A 25,301-nucleotide genomic window follows, 5' to 3' on the forward strand; every position below is an offset into this window, starting at 1 on the left:
GTAAATTATCCATTTGATATTTGGATAGGTGAAGCCCAAGAAGAGTTTGACCCCATCACCTCATGCAACGGGTTCACGTGGCAGCTATGCCTCTTAACGTAACTGAGACTTCAGCAATTACACTGGATCGCCTGGCTGAGGATGTGATAAAGTGTACGGTTACGGGTCTGCGCTGCTGGCCCAGCAGCCACCTCTAGTGTTACCCCTGCCCGGCAGAGGGATCCATAATCTTAACATCAATTATTCAATCAGCAAGACTTCACAGCCAGTACTAAGCAACAAGGAGAGCGGTGTGTGTGTGCGTGTGTTATGCAATACATTAAGCCTTCGGTGAGGTCACACACTTTGACTCCAAGTAGCAGAGCGAAGTCAATGTGGTGTACTACATGCAATGTTTTCAAACTTTCTCGTAACATTTCTAATTACTATTTTCGAGAAGAAACACTCTAAAGTTTCCTATACTTTAGCCACTTTCGCTTGGAGCTCAAAATAATAACAGCATGCGCTGAATCCAAATTGCAGGCTTGACTTAATCTAATGGTCTGTCTACTTCTATAACAACCTGTCTGATGAGACTGTGGTAAGCTTCGGTAATGTGCAGTCACATTTATCACAGCACATGACATGCAGTAGAAGCAAAGTTATTACATGTCCCATGTAGCTCAAGTTAGCCAACAAAAGCTACAACTGATCCATCAACAGTTTCAATCCATGCGGTTCTCATCTTTGTAAGGCTTTCACTTGATGGTTTGCTAGCCAAGTGCACTGTGGTATAAATTAAGAAAGTCAAAATGAGAAAACCGCACATAAACACAAAGATTTTGAGCTGAATCATTTTGAAAATATCATAAATACCATCAACATACCAAAAGCATACCATAGTACGCAAGCAGCATTTAAAGGCAACATAAGCACTTTTTTTATTCTAAATTCCTATTCATACCAAAGATGAAAACTATAACTTTTTAATAATCATTTCAATTATAGACCAATTCAGTGTTTACAAACAATGAGGACTTTTTTGTGGGCGGAGTCTATATGGTGGGAAAAAATGACAGTTTTCAAGTGGCAGTCTACAGAAGCCATGGAATAAAAGAATAAAAAAATGTGAGTTTATATTTCAAAATATATCTCAGAATATCTCATTATCTCTCAGAATTCTGAAAAGAAATATCAACTCGTCATTCTCTCTTTTCCTCTCGACTAAGAATCATGACTTTATATCCCACACTTCTGGCTTTTTTCCCCTCAGAATTGACAAACTCACTATGTTTGAGATATAAAGTCCGAAATACAAGATATAAACTTGCATTTGCGAGAAAACAAGTCAGAATTGTGAGATAAAATAGATAAATGTAAAATGGTATAGGTTTAAAAAGTATTTTATGCTGTAACTATATAAATGTAACAAATTATTATTATTATGAACTGCATATGTGAGCAATATGTAGACCTACTGTTTAAATCAAATTAATGTTTTAAATGAGAAGTCCACTTCCAGAACAACAATTTACAATAATTTACTCACCCCCTTGTCATCCAAGATGTTCATGTCTTTCTGTCTTCAGTCGTGAAGAAATTATGGTTTTTGAGGAAAACATTTCAGGATTTTTGTCCATATAATGGACTTCACTGGTTCCCCCGATTTTGAACTTCCAAAATGTAGTTTCAGTGCAGCTTCAAAGGGCTCTAAAGGATCCCAGCTGAGGAAGAAGGGTCTTATCTAGTGAAAAGATCTGTAATTTGTTTCGGAAAAGAAATTTTTTAATACTTTTTAAGCACAAAAGCTTGTGTAGCACAGGCTCTGGGATGCGCGTCCACGACGCTACGTACTACTGAATCACGTCGAAAGGTCACGCAAAACGTAGACGGAACTACAGACCCAGTGTTTACAAAGCGAACGTGCAAGTGCAAGTAAGTCAAACGCTGTTTACAAACAAAAAGTTTGTCGGACGATTCTGAAGTTGTAGGAGAAAATAAGATGGAGTTTTTCACCATACTTTACCTTTTTGAGCTGGAGTACACAGACGATGAACTTAGATGTGATTCGTAGCATCGTAGATGCGCATCCCAGAGCCTGTGCTACACGAGTTTTTACTTTTAAAAGTATACAGTTTTTTTTTTTTTTTAAATTACTGATCGTTTCGCTAGATAAGACTCTTCTTCCTCGGCAGGGATCATTTAGAGCCCTTTGAAGCTGCACTGAAACTACATTTTGGAAGTTCAAATTTGGGGCACTAATGAAGTCCATTATATGGAGAAAAATCCTGAAATGTTTTCCTCAAAAACCATAATTTCTTTACGACTGAAGACAGAAAGACATGATCATCTTGGATGACAAGGTGGTGAGTAAATTATTTGTAAATCGTTGTTCTGGAAGTGGACTTCTCCTTTAAAAGTAGAACAATCATAGCATGTTTCATCCATTAGTCTGTAAAGGTCTGCGTTCAGCTTCAAATGGCATCTTTGATGACATTATTCTATACAAAATGATTTACGTTCCAATTCTGACATCCAAAAGCACAACAATACATTTTTTGTTACATTTTACAGTTTTCCTCCACTTGTTACCAGTGTTCTTCTGCCACCACAATGCGTGTGCAGCTGCAAATGACACAGCTGTGACACCTACTCCAAATTGGTCTATATGACAATATAGGGCACAGAGAAACAGTTGAATTCGTTCATCAGTACTTTTTTTTTTAACTGATGAACTAAAATCCACTCAAGTTTAAAGAGCTTGAGGGAGAAAGAAAGAAAAAAACTCCAAGATGCTAAACTCCAAGATGGTACAAAGAGAAAAGCCACAAATAAAAGAAAATTAATTACAAAAACCAGCTGCTCTCTCCTCTCACTGGCCCTCCCAAATTCCATTTGACAATATTAAAGCAAAATGCTTAAAGGGACAGTTCACCCAAAAATGAAAATTCTGTCATTAATTACTCACCCTCATGTTGTTCTAAACCCGTAATAACTTGTTCATCTTTGGAGCACAAATTAAGATATTTTTGATGAAATCCAAGAGCTTTCTTATGTTCTGTGTCAGTCTTCGATGCATGCATGTGGTCTTGCTGATGCAGCAGCTGGCGTTCTGATGTAGAATGTCCATCTCTCTTTTTGAGCAATGTTGCTGGGCAAATTTGGGCAATGTTGCCGTCAACGGGCAACCAGGTGAGACACAGAGCCCAAGACCGATCTACAGCATCCAGATAGAAATTTGTTATCCATTCTCAATGGGAAAGTGCCCAAGCAACATTGCTCAAAAAAGCTGCCTGGCAAAATTACTCAAAAAGTTGCACCGGACAACAAAGAGAAGAAATTGTTGAATAAAGTCATTATTTATGTTTCTTTGCACACAAAAAGTATTCTCGTAGCTTCATAAAATTAAGGTTGAACCACTGATGTCACATGGACTATTTTGTCAATGTCCTTACTACCCTTACTACCTTTCTGGGCCTTGAATGTGTCAGTTGCGTTGCTGTCTATGCAGGGTGAGAAATCTCTCGACTTTCATTAAAAATAGGGCTGGGCGATAAATCAATAATGATAATTATTGTGCAACATGAATTTCCTCGATAAACGATAACAAGGGTTAAATGTTCGATATAATGTTTATGCGACAAAGGCAGAACAAAAGAGTGCTAGTCAAAGTGTGCCACTCAGACCGTTACTCCACTTGGATCAAAGTTCAGACAACTGCACGGCGCGAACTTCCTAGAGCAAATGCGTTCGCTTGTGTCACTAAACAGCGCCGGTGTGAAGCGCTTGAATTCAGTGAAGAACACAAATGACTGTTTAAAGCCAGATGAAACAGCACTGACAAACAAGAGAAAGTTAGTAGCACTAACTGCACAGTGGTATTGTGTCAGAAATGTGGTTATTTGTGTCGAATTTTATTATATCATTAATGTAGACGTGTATTAAACGTACTGAAGGAGGAGTAATGGAATATAATTACAGTATGTTCTATGATTAAGTTAAAGCGTTTATACATTTATCTTAAATGTATTTAGACTGCTGTTTTTCATACAAATACCTAGAAACCATATTGCATTTTTATCATGGTATTGAGGTGCTGTATTGTGGTTTTAACTGTTATTATCATGATCTATGGATGACACTGGAAGGGCAATGGCTAATAAAAAAAAAACCTCAAACAGTCAGAATAATCAAATTTCACCATATAAAAATGAGGTTGCTACAATTTTTACAGAGACTACTGATTTTGATAATGAACATGAATCCATGATCTGCATCCTAACTCAAGCTACTATCAGATGTGTATTTCTAAGAAATAAAATATTGCAATATCATTATTACTATTAATATTATCGGGTAACACAAACCTGTTTCTTGATTTGAAACAATATTACTCATTAAAACATGCAGAACTAAGAAATTATGTGTTTTTCTACAAGATATTTATTTTGTTAAGGAAAAATGACTGGAAAAACTGTGAAGAATAAAAAAAAGTGTTTGTCGTGTTTTGACCATGAAAAATATTTTAAAGCCACATTTAACCATCTGTTTTTTACAACTAACAAAAATGTGACATATATCGTGATAATTATCGATATCGACTGATGTGAAAAAATATATATTGTGATAATCTTTTGGCTTGTGTTCCGAAGATGAACGAAGGTCTTACGGTTTGGAACGACATAAGGATGAGTAATTAATGACAGAATTTTTATTTTTGGCTGAACTATCACTTTAAATTAGGAAACAACATAAAGTGTTAATACCATCATTCATTTTTTTAAACAGCATTTACTGTAAAAACATATATCTGTCTTTATATCAGAAAGATGATCCCTTATAATGAAAATATCATATTTGGTAATCAAAAAGTGCTTTTTTTATGATGTTTGAGTTGCTTTGGAGTGTTTCAAATTGGTCACTTATGAGGCTCCATTTCATTTAGGATGATGCCTATGTATCCAGTAGATATTAAGGTATCACATGTTTAAGCTAGGTCTGAAGGTCATTTGGGGTTATGTTGGTCAAAGCTGATCAATTATGACTCAGCAACTTGGCAGACTAACTTTCCTGTAGCGGTAAGACCAAAAGCTCAGTCACTCCTTCATTATAGTTTAAAAAACTGATGAAAGATACAGAACCTCACCCATCTGACACAGACCGAATTACATTTGATCAGTCTAAAAAGGCACAACAACCAGACTCTTAATATAGCTCATCCATTGTGGTGCACAGGCTCATATGTGAATAATAAACCAAAGTAAACCAAATTATGTGTGTGGTGATATTACACTGATATGTTGTAACAGCACAACACACACATGAAGCAGCAAAGCGAGACAGTCATCTCCACAACACGCTCTATTACCTCAGAAACCAACCTCATTCAGAAAGTTCTGGGAACTTTCAGGGCTCCCATATATGGAGAGCTCAAAAGCCAATAATTGCCACTTGTGTAGTAGCCCCTCAAGTATTTTTAGACAGGCCGATAGCCTGAACATCTCGAGGTTGGGAAACTTAAAACATTTAATAACTGAGTCTGGTTAAAACATACATCATTACATTTGAAGAGAGCATCTGAAGACCACAGTTTTTTGTTGGCGAGACACTCGTTTGGTGAGTGTTGCCCAAAATGTTTCTGTTTATTTTGAAAGATACAGGGAACCTAGAATTAGTGCACGAAAGTGTGTATGCGAGTGGGTGCCGAGTACTAGCAGATGCCTTTCCTTCTGAGGAATGAAAGCAGAGAATAAGAAAATATCCGCTCGGAATAACAAGAATGGCCAAAAGCTGTTTCCGTATTGTCACATGCTACTTTTCAATCCAACACTAGCTTCTAGTCGAGCGACTACATGCCAATCAAGTCCACGCTGGCCGGAGAGTAAAGAGTAAGAAAGGAAATCTCTCAAAGGTATTGTCCTCAGGCCGTCGTCTGACCCTTTCAACTTGAGCCAACTGCATCCTGCGTCCTTGTTCCAAAAAACACAATGACTTTTTTCCCCTCTCAATATATGGGTAGAGGACCAGAGAAAAGATCCCATTGAATTTCACATGGGGAACGTTCCCGAGGCCGCAGAACTCCATGACCGATGGGCTGCTGCAGCAAACAATGGATGAGAGTGAAGAGAAATGCACTTTCAAGGGATTAAACAAGGAAAAGCCTCTCAATGGCAGCGAAGAGAAGAAAAGCAAATTATAAAGCTTATTGCTTCATCGCATGTAGCCAGTCGGACCTTGGCTGAAATGCTAATTGCCTTTCTTTTCAGCCTCGCACACTGAATCGGGGGTGTGTGCGCTTGAGAAAGGCAGCGCACTCACGATTCACAGACAGACGCGCACACACACTCTAAAGATTTTAGGAGACTCTGTGTTGTACTCTTTTTTTTTTTGCAACATTGTTTTCTCTAGTTTTTCTTCTTTTCCCACTCTTTTTTAAAAACGCGGGTACTTCAGCCTTCCAGTAGACCGAATCAAGCCCCCATTCAGACAGATAGTTCTCTTTCTCCCTCGGTTTTCCCTCCCATTCCTCATTTAACGAGCGAGAGATGTGGGAAATTTTTGTCCCGGCCTCTTCAATCTGCTGAGTTTGGCAGCCGCAGGACAGATGGCTGGATTGAGGACAGAGCAAATCCCCGATCAAGTGTAGCTCCCTCACTGACTCAGAATCAGTTGCTGCGGACCCACTGAGTCGGCAGTAAAGTTTGGGTTCCCACAATATTAACCAATGTTTCTATTCAAATTTTACACCTGTTCATGTTGATACATTATCCTATCCGTTTAAATTCAATGGCAAACTCAATGGTAATGGCAAGTTGCCAGTGAGTTGCATACTAACCAACCCAGTAAACAAACGGTGGCTCAACCAATGGGGTACATTTGGGGCAGGACTATGTCCAACAGCGAGTGATCAGGAAACCTTTCTGAAAACAATCACTATTTTCATAATATATTTTATATGCTTACCTAAAACAAAAACTATATCTAAAAAATTTAAGGACTGCACACATTTAAACAACTGCACCTCTGGCGACCCAAGTTTGAGTCCCAACTCATGATCCTTTGCCAGTCTCGTTTCCAACTCTCCACCCCAAACGTTCCTGTCATTCTCTATTGTCCTGTCCATTAAAACGCATGAAAAAAGCCCCCCAAAAAACACATTATACACCAATCTACTCTATTTTAAAATTGTTGTGGGACAATGTGAGAGATGCCTTCCAGGTGCTAAATATTACGTTATTGGGGTCGCTTCAACCCGTGGACATGAAAAACATCCCACGGCAACATTGTTAACCTTCTGGGGTCGAAGACAGCGACCGCAAAACGAACTAAAAATATGCAGTCGTTTTGAAACTGCAAAGGGTCTACTTTTATATGTATAGTCATAAAAACAAGAAAACTATGTGCTTTTGTAAAATAAATAAAATAAAATGTGTGTGCTCACAGCCGTCTCAGTCTCCGTCACCTCTCTTTACAGACGTAAATAAAAAAATGTGAATCTCCGTGAATATGTGTCTCACAGACATGAGAAATACATATAAATGTCTACTTTTAAATGAAGGAAGTCATGCTGAAAATAAATATTCTCTAATAAAGCAATCCATATGATACCAACGCGAGCTCCAGTTTTTCCCCATCTAAACTAATCTCTAATGTAATCGCTCACAAGCTGCTCCGCTTTTCAAATTTTAAACATCCACGTGAGACGCGCAGACATGTAGGTAAATGCCTACATCACCTCCGTAAACAAACGTGAACATTCGTCAAATTCATCTCGGCTACTTTTCGTTTCTGGAAGACGACGCACTGAGAGGAATTGACTTCATAAAGATGAACGCAACATGAAAATTATAGCAATGTTGTAATGGGGGAAAAAGTAATTAGTTTGATTACTTGCTACAGAAAAAAAGTAATGCCGTTAGTAACGCCGTTTATTTATAACGCTGTTATTCCCATCACTGCAAATGAGGGAGTGTTTCTGAAAACAATTAATATTTTAACAATATTAATTATATGCTGACGTAAAACAAAAACTACATACAATTTTTTTTACAGACTCCAAAACTAACTAAAATAGGCACAAATACATTTTAGTTTTAGGCAGGACTATGTGCTTTTATGACGAACAGCAAATGAGAGGGTGTTCAGGGTCCTTCTGAAAACTATCACTACTTTCACAATGTTCTTTACTGATACTGGTGCTGCAGAAATTATATGCTTACCTAAAACAAAAACTAAATCAAAAATATTAAATGACTTCAAAACTAACTAGAATAGCCACTAATAAATTTTAGTTTTAGGCAAGACTGTGTGGTTTTGGGACCAATAGCAAATGAGGGAGTTTGTAGGAAACCTTTTTAAAAACAATCACTATTTTCACAATTTTCTTTAGTGATACTGGTGCTAAAGAAATTATATGCTTACCTAAAAAAAATAGCTATAAATACATTTTAGTTTTAGTTTTAGGCAGGACTATTCGTTTTAATGACCAAGAGCAAATGAGGGACTGTTCAGGAAATCTTTTTGAAAACAATCACTATTTTCACAACATTCTTTAGTCATACTGGTGCTATAGAAATGAATGACTCCAAAACAAACTAAAAAAGCCACAAATACATTTTAGTTTTACATACATGGTATATTATTGAAACCATTACAACCCATCTATGGTAAACTTGAAAAATGCCTTTAGATAGCAATAATACTGAATATTAAGCAATACTAGACTTAACATGCTAAAAGTAAGCTAGAAAACTAGCAAGAAAATAAAAATATATAAATATAATTAAGACAAATGTAAAAATAAATAAATAAAAATAAATAACCATTCAAAATTATGTTTTTCTAACCTATTTATACTCAAAGGAGGAAGTAAGACAATGGTGTAAAGATCCTGTGTGCACACTAGTATAGATCCTGATCAACAGGTGGGAGGTGGGAAACCCAGAAACGATCCCAGTTTGTTCAATTCCTCCACTTCAGAAATTCCTTCACCATGACGAACCACAATGGGGTAAATACTTGCAAGCAAAGGGAGAGAGAAAGCAAGCGAGAGTCTGGAGTGAAGGGACTGGAGGGGGGCACGGGGGAAGACAGACGGGGGAGCGAGGGTCAGCAGGACATCTCGCCTCAGGGCCCACTGAAGATAACAGACGTCCAGCCCTCAAACTGCTTTCACTTCTGTGAATCAACAAACCGCTTTATGTACAAATGCTCTACATTTATGCATGATGGATTTAGAGAAGCAGAGTATAGATGAGTAGGCGGTGGCAACTAAAAAAGATCCCTGACCAGCCTGCATTGTGGCAGGCAAACCCTTTCACCAGGCAATAACAAGATAAGAGAGGAAGCTCAAGGAAGAGAAACAGGGCTCTATAGATTTGTGGCCCCCTGGGTATTAGGATAAACGCTAAGGAGATAAACAGCCAGGAGGAGGGTCCTTAATGCCCCAAACACAGGTCAACGCATCTTGGATGAAGCATCAATAAATGCACATCCCAAGAGGGAGTAAAGTAATTACAGTACTTAATGTAGTTTAGTCTGGAAAAAGAAATACAAAAAGAAAAGGAAAAAAAACAAAACAAAACATATTTTTATATACAAACATTACATAAATATACACTATACACAGATTTTTAATGCTTTTTAATGTTTCTTCTGCTCACCAAGCCTGCATTTATTTGACCCGAAGTACAGCAAAAACAGTAAAATTGTGAAATATTTTTACTATTTAAAATAACTGTTTTCTAATTGAATATATTTTAAAATTCATGGTTTTAAGCTGCATTTTTAGCATCATTACTCCGGTCACATGGTCCTTCAGAAACCATTGTAATATTCTGATTTGCTGCTTAAAAAACATTTATTATGATGTTAAAACCGCTAAGTAGAATTTTTTCAGGTTTCTTTGATGAATAGAAAGTTGAAATAGAAATCTTTTGTAACATTATTAATGTCTTTTTCATCACTTTTGGTCAATTTAAAGCATCTTTGCTAAATAAAAGTATTAATTTCTATAATTTCTTACATTTTCAAATATATTTGAATACAAAGCAGTTATTTTAAACAGTAAAAATATTTCACAATATTACTGCTTTTGCTGTATTTTGGGTCAAATAAATGCAGCAGAAGAGACTTCTTTAAAAACATTAAAAATCTTACTGTTCAAGAACTTTTGACTAGTAGCGTATAAACATTTAAAATTATAAATAATAATAAAAATAATTAATTTAAAAACAATAAATTATTATTATGACTTCCTGCTAAGAATTCTAAAATAGACCATATTATTTGTTTATTACTTGTTTATTAACACATAATACCTTACATATTTACATAGACAGTAAAAGTTGAACAATTATTAAATTATTAAATTATTAAAAAAAAAAAAAACAGACAAAAATAAATTTAAAAAACAAGGAGCAGCTAGTGCGTGTTATTTTTGATAACATTTGGTAATATTTATATATAATTAGAGTCCACAGTAAATCTTGACATGAAAAGATTTATTTTTCTAATTAATTAGCTTCTCAATTTTTTTTTTTACCAAAGCTACTTTGGTAGTTTCAATGGCAGACAGGGTAGCATTAATTTTCCATAAGCAAAACTGCATCATTTTTGTAATTTAGTTTGGTGTCACTACAGGCACAAAAATTACACACTTCATCTTTAAGGACATAAAATAATGTTTCGCATAATTTTGACAATTTAACACACAAAACATTACTGAAGGGAGAAGTACAATTTTGTTTTCATTTGAAAAGTCAAAAAGTGAAAGCCAAATTGTGACTGATTATACCATCAAACTTTTTGGAACGGTCTAGATCCTCTAAAGGGTCTCTTATCCCCACCACAAATCAATCAACATTAATCCTTGGACGTGTCAGATCATTTCTGTTTATTTTATCCATTTATGTAACAAACGTAACACTATCTGCTATGTGGACAACTGGACCGAAATCATCTAGAGATCATTCATCAGCCAGAAGTCTTGGAAAAGGGCTACAGAATAGCTTGTGGTATGGATCAATGCCCCATGTATCCGTGTTGAATAAATCACATTTAACAGAAGCGAGCGATCAAGCCCTGCGGGGAGAACACAGTGTTCATGCGTAAGAGGGCACAGCGTGACTCCCCACCATGAAACGGTTTTAAGGACCGACAGTGAAGGTCACAGTTCAAGTTCAATACCCCACAGAAAAAAGGATAAAGCCTCTCTTTTGATGCTTAAAGTTGTTCTATAGAACCGTGTGCAATAGAGAGAATGTATGCAAGAGTTACAGAGCGAATTACGGATTTTCACGCTATATTCAATACAAATAGCTTGATTCAAGCTTGTAATGCAACACGGAAAATGTGTTTTGGAGAAAAATATTTAAGAACATGTCTACTTATACCACAGCGTAATAAAATAAAGTAAGATCAAGTCAAAAGAATTTAATTTAAAAAGATTTAGAGAGACAGGAAGAAAAAGAAACAGAGAATAAGCAATATGTAGACCAGTACAAGAACATATTCTATTCCAGAAAGGTCAAACAGAAGTGAATGTTGACCAAAGACAAACTCTTGAGCAAACTCCATGGCACAATTGTGGCAGACCATGACAAATAACGAGACCTCAAGATTGCTGCTGGATATGACCGCTGCTTCAGAATATCCTGCCATACTTCCATTTTCGGCTCCAGAATAAACAAATGCTAAAATACCGTGCGTAAGATGTCAGCGCACTGCTGAAGATGCACGCCGATTAACATACCGAAAAAGGTCAATGTCTGCTTTTTATACAACATGACCTGAGGAATGTAACGTAGCAAACTCAGTTATTCATGACTGCGAAATGACATAACCTTATATGTCAAAAGTTTTTGAACAGTACGATTTCGAATGTTTTTTTTGTTTTGTTTTTTAAACTCTCTTCTGCTCACCAAGCCTTCATTTATTTGATCCAAAGTACAGCAAAAACTGTAAAAATATTGAAATATTTTTACTATTTAAAATAACTGTTGTCTATTTAAATATATTTTAAAATGTAATTTATTCCTGTGATTTCAAAGCTGAATTTTTAGCATCATTACTCCAGTCACATGATAATTATCTCTAAAGAAATCATTCTAATATTCTGATTTGCTGGTCAAAAAACATTTATTATTATTATGTTGAAAACAGCAAAGTAGAATTCTTTTCAGGTTTCTTTGATAAATGGAAAGTTCAGAAGAACAGCATTTATCTGAAATAGAAGTCTTTTGTAACATTATAAATGTCTTTATCATCACTTTTGATCAATTTAAAACATCCTTGCTAAATAAAAACATTAATTTCTATAATGTCTTTATCAAATAAAAAAAAAAAGAATAACTATTGACTTTTTTGAATGATTTAATGTTACAAAAGCTTTTTATTTTAGATAAATGCTAATCTTTGGATCTTTGTACTCAAAGAATCCTAAAAATAATTAATTCTCAGCTGTTTTAAATATTAATAATAATAATAATAATAAATGTTTCTTGAACAGCAAATCAGCATATTAGAATGATTTCTGAAGAATCATGTGACACTGAAGACTGGAGTAATGATGCTGGAAATTTAGCTTTGATCACAGGAATAAATTACATTTTAAAACATATTTAAATAGAAAACAGTTATTTTAAACAGTAAAAATATTTCAAAAGTTTCCTGTTTTTGCTGTACTTTGGATCAAATAAATGCAGGCTTAATGAGCAGAAGAGACTTATTTCAAAAACATAAAAACTTTTGACTGGTAGTGTATGTTTCACCTTACAAAAGGGAAAATTAGCAACAACAACAACCAAAAAGTATAAAATAAAATAAAGGTTTGGACAAAAAACTTAAGAGATGTGACATTTTGGTACCTAATGCTAAGAAATGTCAAAGAAAATAACATCTTTACATAGTAGTACAACAACAAACAGTTCTGTTGACGATCAAAGTCTACATAATACAGAACAAAACGCTTGGTTGGGTGAAGTTTAAATAAGCTACAAAGCAAGAGACAATAATCGGAGGAGATGAATGGTTTCTCACTGTGAACTGCATTAGGCAATGTACAATTCTTTATATTAAAACTTTTATATAAATGACAGTGACGGATTGTTACTAGTCAAGCGGTCCTCATTTATCAAAATTCTGTTTGAGTTTAGCCTTGTCTGCGCATGAACTACCAACCCACTCGTCAAACACCAGTGACGTACTCCCACTGTGTTTTTTACTGCTTTGGGTCTGGGGTCTTTGTGTAGCATTTACAGAAGTGAATTCAGTTTCTCCACATGCTCGGTGACATGCGTGGGGATTTTGTTTTAGCAAAGGCCCCAGGCTGGTGGGAACCCTGCTAATTCTGCTAAGAAGGTGTGAAATTATAAAACTGATTAGAAGTGATGTAAACGAGAAAAAATGCTACTAATTCACACGCTTTTTGCTTCTAAATAGATTTTTAAACTGACATTAAATAGGCAGGACAGGTTTTGAACAAACATAAAACTAGCCATCATCACGCTTCGGCTTATCGATTTAAATTGATATACATTAAAAAGAAAAGAAAGGAAAAAAAAAGTAACAAAAAAGCAGATACATTTAATCTCTCCCATACCAATGTTACAGTTTTTAAGAAGTTCTAAATATGAATATACTTATTGTACATTACTTTCATAATTTTAAGCACATACTTTAGCAAAACTGTACATCAGCATCCAGCAATATTAGTATGTTGTCATTTTACAAGACTGACCTCTGAATTAAGATTTAACTAATTTAACCAATGAATAACCATTCAACTAATGAAAGTTACTTTTATCAAGTGTAGCATGTCAACATATTGGTCATTTTATGCTAATTTGGACACACAAAATTCTAAGAAACTGCATATTTTGACCAACAGAAACAATTACAAGTTAATACTTCATTTATTTTGTTTAAAAACAGTTTAAACCTTTTGTAAAATGTCATAACAAAAGAGAATAAGGATAAATGTTATTAATATAATATCAAACCAAAACAATTTAACAATTAAAATATTCTTAACATAACCCTATATCATTCCTTAACTTCAATCTATATCCAAAAAAACAAAAAACAAAAAAACTAAAATATATAATATTTTACATAATAATTAAAAAAAATGTTACAGAACTGTTCATATACATACCTAGAAAACATTAATAATTTAAGTCGTCTGTACTTTGGCTATACGTTCATAATCTATTTACTATTTTTCCTCCAAATTTTGTGTTCATTTTTTAGTGCATTTTCTTTGTTCTCTGTGCTATTTATGTATTTATTTATTTATACTGTCGTTTTAGTTATGTCCCATTTCAGTGACCTCATCAAATTATATTTATAAAAGTGATTTATATAAACAAACCATAATAAAAAAAAACATAATAAATGCAAGTATTTCTACTTTAATGATTCAAATAACTTTTGTGAAAACAGAATGTGAAAACAAAATGTCAAAATATCAGTGGAATAATTTTTCATCATATTTGATGTAACAGATAAAATTAGGTAAAAATTAAACAACATACTTATTCTGACCTGTACTTAAATTATAAAATAAAATAAAATAAAATAAATTAATATACTAAACTATAGCATTTTAAATCATTAAAAACTTGCTGACAAATGGGTAAAATCTAGTGGTTTGAAGGATAGTAGCAAAGCTTTAAAAGAACAAATTATAGACATTTTAAATGTTAAATATTATATTAAATATTTAAAAGTATTCTGGGACTGCACTGAGATCCTTAAACAGAGCCTTTAATGTCATCTAATGATTCTTGCTCTAAATATACCTTATATACGTGGTATACAAAATACTGTGACACTGAATGACATTTTTTTTTTCTGCAATGTATGCTAGTTAATAAATAAAATCAAACAGAACACATTCTACCATACAAGGAAAAGAAACAAACAAAGGTGTACTTTTATTGGTTTGATGCTTGGAAACCCAAAAGGTACACTTTTTTTTTTTTTTTTTAATTTATTTACCCCTAAAGGGTGCACCGGTAACACTTTAAAATAGCGAACACTTATTCACTATTAACTACGACTTCTCCCTCAATAAATTCCTAATTTGCTGCTTATTAATAGTTAGTAAGGTAGTTGTTAAATTTAGGTATTGAGTAGGATTAGGGATGTAGAATAAGGTCATTTAGAATAAGGCATTAATATGTGCTTAATTAGTACTTACACATGGCTAATATTCTAGTAATATGCATGCTAATAAGCATGCATTTAATAAACCTTAAAATAAAGTGTTACCGGTGCATCTTAGTATCTCAAAAGTACATATTATTACCTAAAATGAACTGTCCCATTTTGTACAGTACCTGTCTTATATCCTATACACAAAAAGTCAGTCATTATAAAACATGGTCTCAAGAAAATCTCCTCAAACACAACTGAGCTTCAAACATATGGAAGAGGCGGCTTCTGTAGTCAATGAACAGACTCAGCTGGTGAAGTACAAAGAGATAGTGCAGTAGGAAAGAGCCACTGGGAAAAGAATTAAGACAACAAGGCTGTTTAATGAAAAACACAACTAAAACATGTTTCTTTTCCACAGCATAGCAGACAATTCTAACAACAGCCTTCCCCATAAAACAAGACTTAGACAGGTTTGTATGGTAAGGGTGGTAGCTTCCTCCAGCTTTATTGTTTATTCTTTTGTCTTAAGTCCACCTGTCTCATCACGCGGGACCCTGTGTGGTCCGTTTCCTTGTGACATCAATCACAGAGCGTTCCGTCCGCGAGCAGCGCCTTCGCACATCTCAATGGATTTAGTGTTTATATTACATCCTCTCTGTTTTCTCAACATGTAAGGCCCTATTTAGGGGGAGGTACAAAAACAGGGGCGACCACTGCAAATGTTACACCCAGCCGTGAATCACATGCACTGAATGATGCTCAACTGAAGCTGTATAAGGGGGGTGCAAAAGATCATTCAATCCATTGAGTCCACAGCACATCTATTCAGTAGATAAAGGGCGCCCCTAATGAATTAAACACGAAACAGTATAAAACAGACTACCAAAGATGCCAGTCGACGCAATAAAACAGAAGAAAGACTGGACAAAACCATGCTGGATGTGTCTAGTTTAAATAAGTATAATGTTGTCTATAACTATGTCTTTTTTGTATTTAGTTCAATAACAAGTAATATTAATACTCATAATCACACTACAGTTACTTTTATATGGATTACATGATTAACACAATAGCAATAAATTATTCATTATTTATCTTTAAAATTGTCCTAAAATAGCCTACTCCTTATATACATTCAGAAAGTCTTCAAGTTTTGTGGATGTTCACACAGAAATCGGTCATTACAGCTGAGGTCAAAAGTTGACATCCCCCTTCCAGAATCATTAAAAATGTTAATGATTTTACCAAAATAAGAGGGATCATACAAGATGCATGTTATTGTTTATTTAGTACTGACCTGAATACGATATTTCACATAAAAGATGTTTACATATAGTCCACTATTAAAAATAATAGTTGATAAAACTTTATAAAACTGACCTGGGGGTGAAAACTTTTGAACAGAATGGAAATGTGTACATTTTTCTTATTTTGCTTAAATATCTTTTTTTTTTTTTTCATTTAGTCCTGCCCTTCAGAGGCTACAGAAGATACTTACATATTTCCCAGAAGACAAAATAAGTTAAATTTACACTGATCTTCAAATCAGGGCTTTTAATGCATCATTCCCCCGGCTCTTAATGCATCGTGTTTCCTTCTGAAGCATCAGTGAGTGTTTGAACCTTCTGTAATAGTTGCATATGAGTCCCTCAGTTGTTCTCAGTGTGAAAAGATGAATCTCAAATTCATACAGTCATTGTTGGACAAACAAGAGACTCACTTCAAGACTTAAAAAAAATCACTTTAAAAAAATCTGTGGATCATTCAGGTAAAAACACGGAATTTAGAATCAAGTGTATGTAAACTTTTGAACTGGGTCATTTTTATAAATTCAACTATTATTTTCTCTTGTGGACTATGTAAATGTCTTTTATGTGAAATCTTAATCAGGTCGGTACTAAATAATTAATAACATGAATTTTGTACAATCCCTCTTATTTTGGTAAAATAATTCACATTTTGAATGATTCTGAAAGGGGGATGTAAACTTTTGACCTCAACTGTAGTCAGGTGGCAACACAGCATTTGACCACTGATTTACAAAAAAAATATTTCAGGTTTAAGAAGTGTTTCAAGATTGCATCAACTACTGATGAAAACTGTTGAACATTGTTTTTTATTTGAATTATCGCTCTGTAGGTTATTTAACCATGCATTTCTATGTCTTTGGAAGGCTTTTGTCTTTCAAACACATTAAAATGCACAAAATTCTAACCCTCAATTTTACCTAATATATTTACTTAGAGTACCCCTGAGATTTTAAAATAAATATTTTAACAATTACGTATCACTTTTGCATGTTGGCTATGGTCACATGACATGCAGTTAAACAAATACAATTTTTACTTTTTTTAGTGTTTTATTTATTAATTTATTTATTTTGATTGATTGTTTTTGAAATGATTTATTTTAATTTAACATTTTTTTTATTATTTAATTAACTACTAGCTTTAATTTTATTAAATTAAATTAAATTAAATTAAATTAAATTAAATTAAATTATTTTAAACCCCCTGCAGTTCACAAACACCAGTTTGGGAAACCTTGAAGTAATATAATGTTTTTATGCACTTCATGTTGTTAATAACAACAAATGGAGTATATTTTCTTACTCTTTGTATTTGTATGTCAATATTGTATATATAATAAATATGTGATAATCGAGTTAGGTCAAAAGTAATCTAAAAAGTAGTCTGATTATATTACCTAAAATGTGTAATGTAATGGATTACATTACTAACTTCTTATTTTTTGTCATGTAATTCGGAATCAGTAACGGATTACAATTTCTAAGTAATCGACCCAACCACAGACACATTTTATTGACTCCATATTAATGGTTACCTATCAGGCAATAACAATAAACCCATTTGTAAACTACTGGTTGTGGTCATGCATTTTAAAAGAACTGTCCAAGCTGCCATTCTTATTTTATTTTTAGCCAAAAAAAGTAAATTTTTACATTTCAGCCAGACTTGATTACCCAAACGCGTCATATAAAAGATAATGTCACTGATCCCGACTGGTAATCAGTAACAGATAACATTTCAAAAGTAATCAATCCTGACTAACTCACGCAGGGTGCTATCTACATGCAAAACTAGGTACCCTAAAGAGAGAAGGGAGCATTACATCACTTCAACGTAAAGAGGAGTGCAATCACAGTTTGAGTTTTGGATGACAGGGGGCTTGGCGAGCGCGTCCCATCTCAAAGCCCCTGTGTGGGGAGGAGCCCCGCCGACTGTTGTTTTATCTCAATGGGAGCGGGAGGAGAGACACAAAGCGCGTTCAAGACCCGCACAGTAACCATGGAAGCGCAAGAGAATGGCCTCTCATCCGCAACCGATATGAATTGATTTAACGTTAACATGTTTATAAACGACTATCACTAGAAAAAGAAAAAACACCATCCCCAATCTGTCATAATTGACTGTGGACGCAAGAAAAGTGTACGTACGCTAGAGTTTAAAGAGCGGCGCGTTGTGACCATAAAGCCACAGCAAATATTATAGCAGAGGCAAACGAACATTTTAAACTTTGTAAACAATTAATGTTTCAGGCATTGTAATAAACAGCTTATAATCGTCCGTCAGGTTTAAGACAGAAAAAAACAGCAATAGTATGAATCAAATATCTCATGCCGACTGAACTGTTGTAAACTGACCGTTACGCTTTGAAGCTGATGTGTCCGGGCTATTTCACTAAATTGCTGCACAAAACAAGTGACGAACATGTAATGTGATATTTAAGTTAACGTTACTCACCTAACACTTTGTTGTAACACTCCAAGGCAAACGACAAAAGGTCCGGGGTAAATATAACCGGTCAGCGCTGTGTCCGTCAATGGGATGATAAATACATCGTGACAATCGCGCTGCGCTTCCACTGCTCCTGCACAGAAGAAGTTGTTCTTGAACAGCTCAATCAGTTTGGGTAAGACACGGTTTTCTTGCAAGGCGCTGCGTGGATTCTCCGGTCCATGCGGTGTGAGTGTGGATGCGCGTAAAGCTCGACATGCGCTGCCATGCAGTCCGTTAAGCTCTTGTCCCGTCTGAACTAGTGGACTTCGGTAGAGCCTTGTCTTGTCTGAGCAGGGATGTGCTAATCTCATTAACCTCCGGGCTTGACAGATCGAGGGAACAGCTCCACCCAGCGATCTGTCTTCCTCCGGCGGAGAGGCTATTTGGGGAGGCTGGCAAATGCCGTTTCTAAAATCAACCTGTGGCGCACCGCTGCACTGCAGCTCTCTGATGATTCCCGCAAACGATTCATACGCGAAACACCCATGATTAGACAGGACTTTGACGTGCCACTTTAATAAAATCAGCCTTGATTTACTAGGGGCTGGTGTATTCTAAGACGTAGCTATTAGTGTTTTACAGTGCACAACATAAACGAGTATGGAAAATGTGAATTATTTTGCCAAAATAAGAGGTATCATACAAAATGCATGGTATTTTTTTATTTACTACTGAACTGAATAAGATATTTCACATTAAAGACATGTAGTCCACAATAGAAAATAGTTGAATTTATAAAAATGACTCCATTCATACACGCTTGATTCTTAACACTGTTTTGTTACCTGAATGATTTTTTTTTTAGTGATAGTTGTTCAAGAGTCCCTTGTTCGTCCTGAACAGTTAGACTGCCGGCTGTTCCTCAGAAAAATCCTTCAGGTCCCACCGATTCTTTGGTTTTCCAGCATCTGTTGTGTTTTTGAAACTTTTCCAACAATGACCATGATTTTGAGATCCATCTTTTCACACTGAGGACAACTGAGGGACTCATATGCAACTATTACAGAAGGTTCAAACACTCACTGATGCTTTAGTTGGAAAAACAATGCCTTTAGAGCTGAGGGGTGAAAACTTTTGGAATTTTAAGATTAGGGTAAATTTAACTTATTTTGTCTTCTGGGAAACATGTAAGTATCTTCTGTAGCTTCTGAAGGGCAGTACTAAATAAAAAAATATATATGATATTTAAGCAAAATAGGAAAAATTCAGTTCAAAAGTTTACACCCCCAGCTCTCAATGCATCGTTTTTCCTTCTGAAGCATCAGTGAGTATTTGAACCTTCTGTAATAGTTGCATATGAGTCCCTCAGTCATCCTCAGTGTGAAAAGATGGATCTCAGAATCATACAGTCATTGTTGGAAAGGGTTCAAATGTACATGCAAGAAGTCTCTTACAATTACACGATAAAGAAATTAAAGTAGCTTGAAAGATATCATCACAATAAAAAAGATGGTTAAAAAATGATAGATGCCCCAAACCTACAATCTGTTTGTAGTATTTCATTTGTGCCAGTTATGAGATAAACTATGAGACCTAAACAAATGTCTTACCTGTGGCATTCTTCTAGTAGATAACAGTATCACAGCCTTCCTCTGTCATTTACATCAATTCACAACCAATGATATGCTCCTTCACAGGCTGCACAAGCGCTTGAGTCATAGTCAGTCTTTAGAGGTAGGAAAGCCACCAAAGCAGTTGTGTGCTTCAGAAGGAAGAGAACAAATAATATGAGTCAATACAAGAATGATTTATTCACTTGAAAAGAGTTATTCAAAAAATAGATTAATATAAAAAACAAAAACACTGTAGAGCAGTTAGCGCATATACCTTACAAACTTGCTGTATATACAATCTGCAAAATGTTAATTTTACCAAAATAAGAGGGATCAAACAAAATGCATGCTCTTTTTATTTAGTACTGACCTGAATAAGATATCCAACAAAATATGTTTTCATATAGTCCACAAAGAAAATAATAGTTGAATTTATAAAAAAATGACCCAGTTCAAAAGTTCACATACACTTGATTCTTAATATTGTGTTGTTACCTGGATGATCCACAGCTAGTAGTAAGTGAATAACACTGATTATCTCTTCATCACGGCACCTGTTAGTGGGTGGGATATATTAGGCAGCAAATAAACATTTTGACCTCAAAGTCAATGTTTTAGAATCAGGAAAATGGGCAGGTGTAAGGGTTTGAGCGAGTTTGACAAAAGCCAAATTGTGATAGCTAGACGACTGGGTCATTGCATCTCCAAAATTGCAGCTCTTGCGGGGTGTTCCCAGTCTGCAGTGGTCAGTATCTATCAAAAGTTGTCTAAGGAAGAAACAGTGGTTAACTGGCGACAGGGTCATAGGCGGCCAAGGCTCAGTGATGCACGTGGGGAGCGAAGGCAGGGCCGTGTGGTCTGATCCAACAGACAAGCTACTGTAGCTCAAATGGCTCAAGAAGTTAATGCTGGTTCTGATGGAAAGGTGTCAGAATACAAAGTGTTACAGTTTGTTGCGAATGGGGCTGCTTAGCCGCAGACCAGTCAGGGTGCCCATGCTGACCCCTGACCACTGCCGAATATGCCAAAAGTGGGCACGTGAGTAAAAGAACTAGACCTTGGAGCATTGGATGAAGATGGCCTGGTCTGATGAACCCCCTTTTTTTTTTAAATCACGTGGATTTCCGGGTGTTCATCGCTTACCTGGAGAACACATGGCACCAGGATGCACTATGGGAAGAAGGCAAGCCAGCGGAGGCAGTGTGATCCTTTGGCAATGTTCTGCTGGGAAACCTTGGGTCCTGCCATCCATGTGGATGTTACTTTGACATGTACCACCTACCTAAGCATTGTTGCAGACCATTACACCTTTCATGGAAACAGTGATGTGCCATGCCACAAAGCAATAATGGTTCAGGAATGGTTTGAGGAGCACAACTACGTGTTTGAGGGGTTGACTTGGCCTCCAAATTCCCCATATCTCAATCCAATCGAGCATCTGTGTGATGTGCTGAACAAGCAAGTTTGATCCATGAAGGCCCCACCTCGCAACTTACAGGACTTAAAGTGTCTGTTACTAACATCCTGGAGCCAGATACCACAGCACACCTTCAGGGGTGTGTGTATATATATATATATATATATATATATATATATATCTGTCATACACAGATGACAAATGGAGCTAATTATTGTACATGTGACACTGACCTTAAGCTGCTCTAATTGACTTATTACTGATATTAAGTGTTGTTTACATTTAAATGAACCTTAACATTCCATGTCAGTAAAGCAGCTTTAGTTTATATTTGAAATCAAACAAACTGTCCCTAAAGCTTTGAAGCCTGATCATACGTGCTACAAGCGACATCTGTCCAATTCAGTGCTATTTCAATCATCAGCATGGAGCAGCATCATCTGAGAAGAAGCAGGGCTCTTCCCACACACCTGAGGGGATTCTGGGTGGATGGCATCTCTTCCACTCAAGAGCCCTGTGAGCTTTTAAGGCTGGCAGCTGTAAGCAGGCTGGATCACACTTACAGCTGCATTTCTGCCAAAGCTCGAAGACCCAACGGTTTGGCCAAGCGTCACCTGAAGAACGCTGCTGTCCTTCCCAACATTCGTACAGCAGCCTCAGTCTCTTCAGCGGACGTCTGTCCATCACCTCTGTGTCAACAGGAGCCCGTCTCCATTCATGGCTACAGTGTGCAGGCTTACCAGGGCATTTACAGCTCTGTGGTGGAGCCCATGATGAAGACGCGCAGTGGACGGCACCGTTCCTACAGCCTTGAGCTGGGACTCAAGATAAAGCAGCGTCTGTGGGAGACCCTCAACTGTCCTGCACTGGTGGAGACAGAGCATCCTGATGGACGTGTGCTCATAACCGAGAGCTTCTCTACAACCAACAGAAGAAGCTTTGCTCCTCGGGTGCATGTGGACATCAGCGAAGAGCCCCTTCCTGAGGAAACCCAAAGGAAGAAGACCAGACGCTGAGACACCACAGTGGGACCTACACTACGTAAGTAAATACTGTATATACTGTACATAGTTATAAAGTAAGTTTTACTTTGTAGAGTAAGTTTTTAACACGTTGCTATGTGGTTGTTTGGAAGTTTTTGCTGATTATCGGTGCGTTAATAAGCAGTTGCGGATGTTGTAAGCAGTTTTTAGCACATTGCTACATGGTTGTAAGGATGTTTTGGGGGGATGACATGTGTTTGTTGCAGTTTCTAATCAGTTGTTTGCGCGTTTTGATGCGGCTGCTGGACTCAAGTTTTTGGTGATTATCGGTGCGTTGATATGCGATTGCAGATATTGTAAGTGGTTTTTAGCACATTGCTACATGGTTGTTATGTTTTCAGGTATTTTCCTGTGTGTTGAAATGCGTTTCGTGAGGTTTCTGATCAGTTGTATGTGTGTTTCTATGCAGTTGTTGGACTCTTCTGATTGTTTTTAGTGTGTTGCTGGATTGTTGTTAGGGTATTTTGAGTGGTTGGTTGGTATGCGGTTGAAGGTAGGGTAGGTTAGGGTCCCTCACACGGTTTGCAGCTTGACGTGCTGTGAGGGCTTGTGTGCATCAGTGATGCTGAGAGCTACGCCACTGGTACTTCACAAGTACTGGTAGGGTCACCCATAGTGGACAGGTCTCAGCTGAGATGCCAGACAAAGACAAACCACAGCAACAGACTGGCCTTTTGATATAGTGATGGAAGACGAGCGCCTTAAGTAAGAACATGCTACTGGGAAATAGAAATTACAAAAAAAAATACAAAATGGGTTTTGTATTCATGTATCGATGAAAGAAACCATTCAACCAGAACTAGGAAAAACATAATAATTTAATATTAATAAAGATGTATAGCAAAACTATTTTTCAGCATGTTTGCAACAGTACTCAAATCGAGAATAGGTAAGTGGCATCTGTCAATAAGTACTTTATTCTTCCCAAATTATTGCTAAATTATATATATTTTTTTATTTTATATTACATTATACATCTTGGTTTACTGGCTTTAAATTGACAATTGCTTATTATGCATGTGCTCTATACAAAGAGATGAAATATTAAAATACATCACTGTTAGACATAGCTTCCTAACATTACGGTTGAACCACTGAAGTCACTATTTTAACCATGTTCTTACTACCTTTCTGGGCCTTGAACGTGGTAGTTGCATTGCTGTCTATGGAGGGTCAGAAAGCTCTCGGATTTTATCGAAAACGAACGTCTTATAGATTTGAAACCACATGATGGTAATTAATGGCAGAATTTTTAATTTTTGGGTGAGCCATCCATCTGTTATTGTACTGCATGTGATTACCTGTAGAAGAGGAACATCATAATGAATTTCAAGAATGAGAGGCAATGGAAAGGATCCTGACCGCTGCTTCACCACCACATATTCCAGAATCACTGGAGTGAAACATCTGCGAACGGCGGCTCCTGGCTGATGACCCACGGCTGGACTGAAGGCACTGGTGGAGATGTGAGAGGCAATCTTAGTCAATGTTTTAACTATTTAACTTAAACAGCATTAAAATTATTTAAATACTAAACCTAAAATAGAAGAAAAATGCACTGAAAATCTGTAAAACACTGAAAACAAAACATATAACTAAACAATGTGTGAAAAAAAATAATAAACCTCCGAAGCTCAAAAATATTATGTATTTATGGGTTGCCGGAGTGTTATTATGTGGTTGCATAAGTGAATGAATAAACAAATACATTTTAAGTTTTAAGTGATTATAATTTCTTCATATCTTTATGCATCATTAAAGGGATAGTTCACCCAAAAATAAAAATGTTGGCATTAATTACTCCCCCTCATGCTATTCCAAACCTGTAACACCTTTGTTCATCTTCTGTATACAAGTTAAGATATTTTTATAAAGTTGTTAATTTATTTTAGGACCCTTGCTGTCTATGGAGGGTCAGAGAGCTTTCAAATTTCATGAAAAATATCTTAATTTGTGTTCTGAAGTTGAACAAAGGTCTTACACGTTTGGAACGACATGAGGGTGAGTAATGACTGAATTTTCATTTTTGGGTGAACTATCCCTTTAAGGCTCATGCACACCCCAAAGGTTTCCACAAAAGGCAAGATATTTTTTTGTGTGCTCTTCAAGACTGTGAGCTTGATGTCATGAAGTTTTAAAGAGTTAATCTGCTTTTGACTCACAAACTCGATTTAACACTCAGTTATGAACATGACATTTCTGGGGTTGTGACCTATCACTTATGATCAGAGTGTCAATTGATCAGGTGGTCCAAGAATTTAAAAGATGAGACTTGTCTATGTGTGTAGTAATCATCAACCTCCTTCAGTGATGAAAACATCTAACAGCAGAGGGCAGAGCATCACCTACC

The 25,301-nt window shown here is 36.0% G+C and overlaps 1 protein-coding gene across 1 annotated transcript in view; it reads right to left on the reverse strand.

The window, feature by feature from the left end:
* adgrv1 (adhesion G protein-coupled receptor V1) overlaps positions 1-19,202 on the reverse strand; it is a 175,313-nt gene extending 156,111 nt beyond the window's left edge. The window contains 1 exon segment of the mRNA XM_051109062.1: positions 18,903-19,202. The gene's annotated coding sequence lies outside the window, so the exon portion shown is untranslated.
* Positions 19,203-25,301: the final 6,099 nt, after the last annotated feature.

Source organism: Labeo rohita, chromosome 5 (assembly GCF_022985175.1).
Source record: "Labeo rohita strain BAU-BD-2019 chromosome 5, IGBB_LRoh.1.0, whole genome shotgun sequence".
NCBI lineage: Eukaryota > Metazoa > Chordata > Actinopteri > Cypriniformes > Cyprinidae > Labeo > Labeo rohita.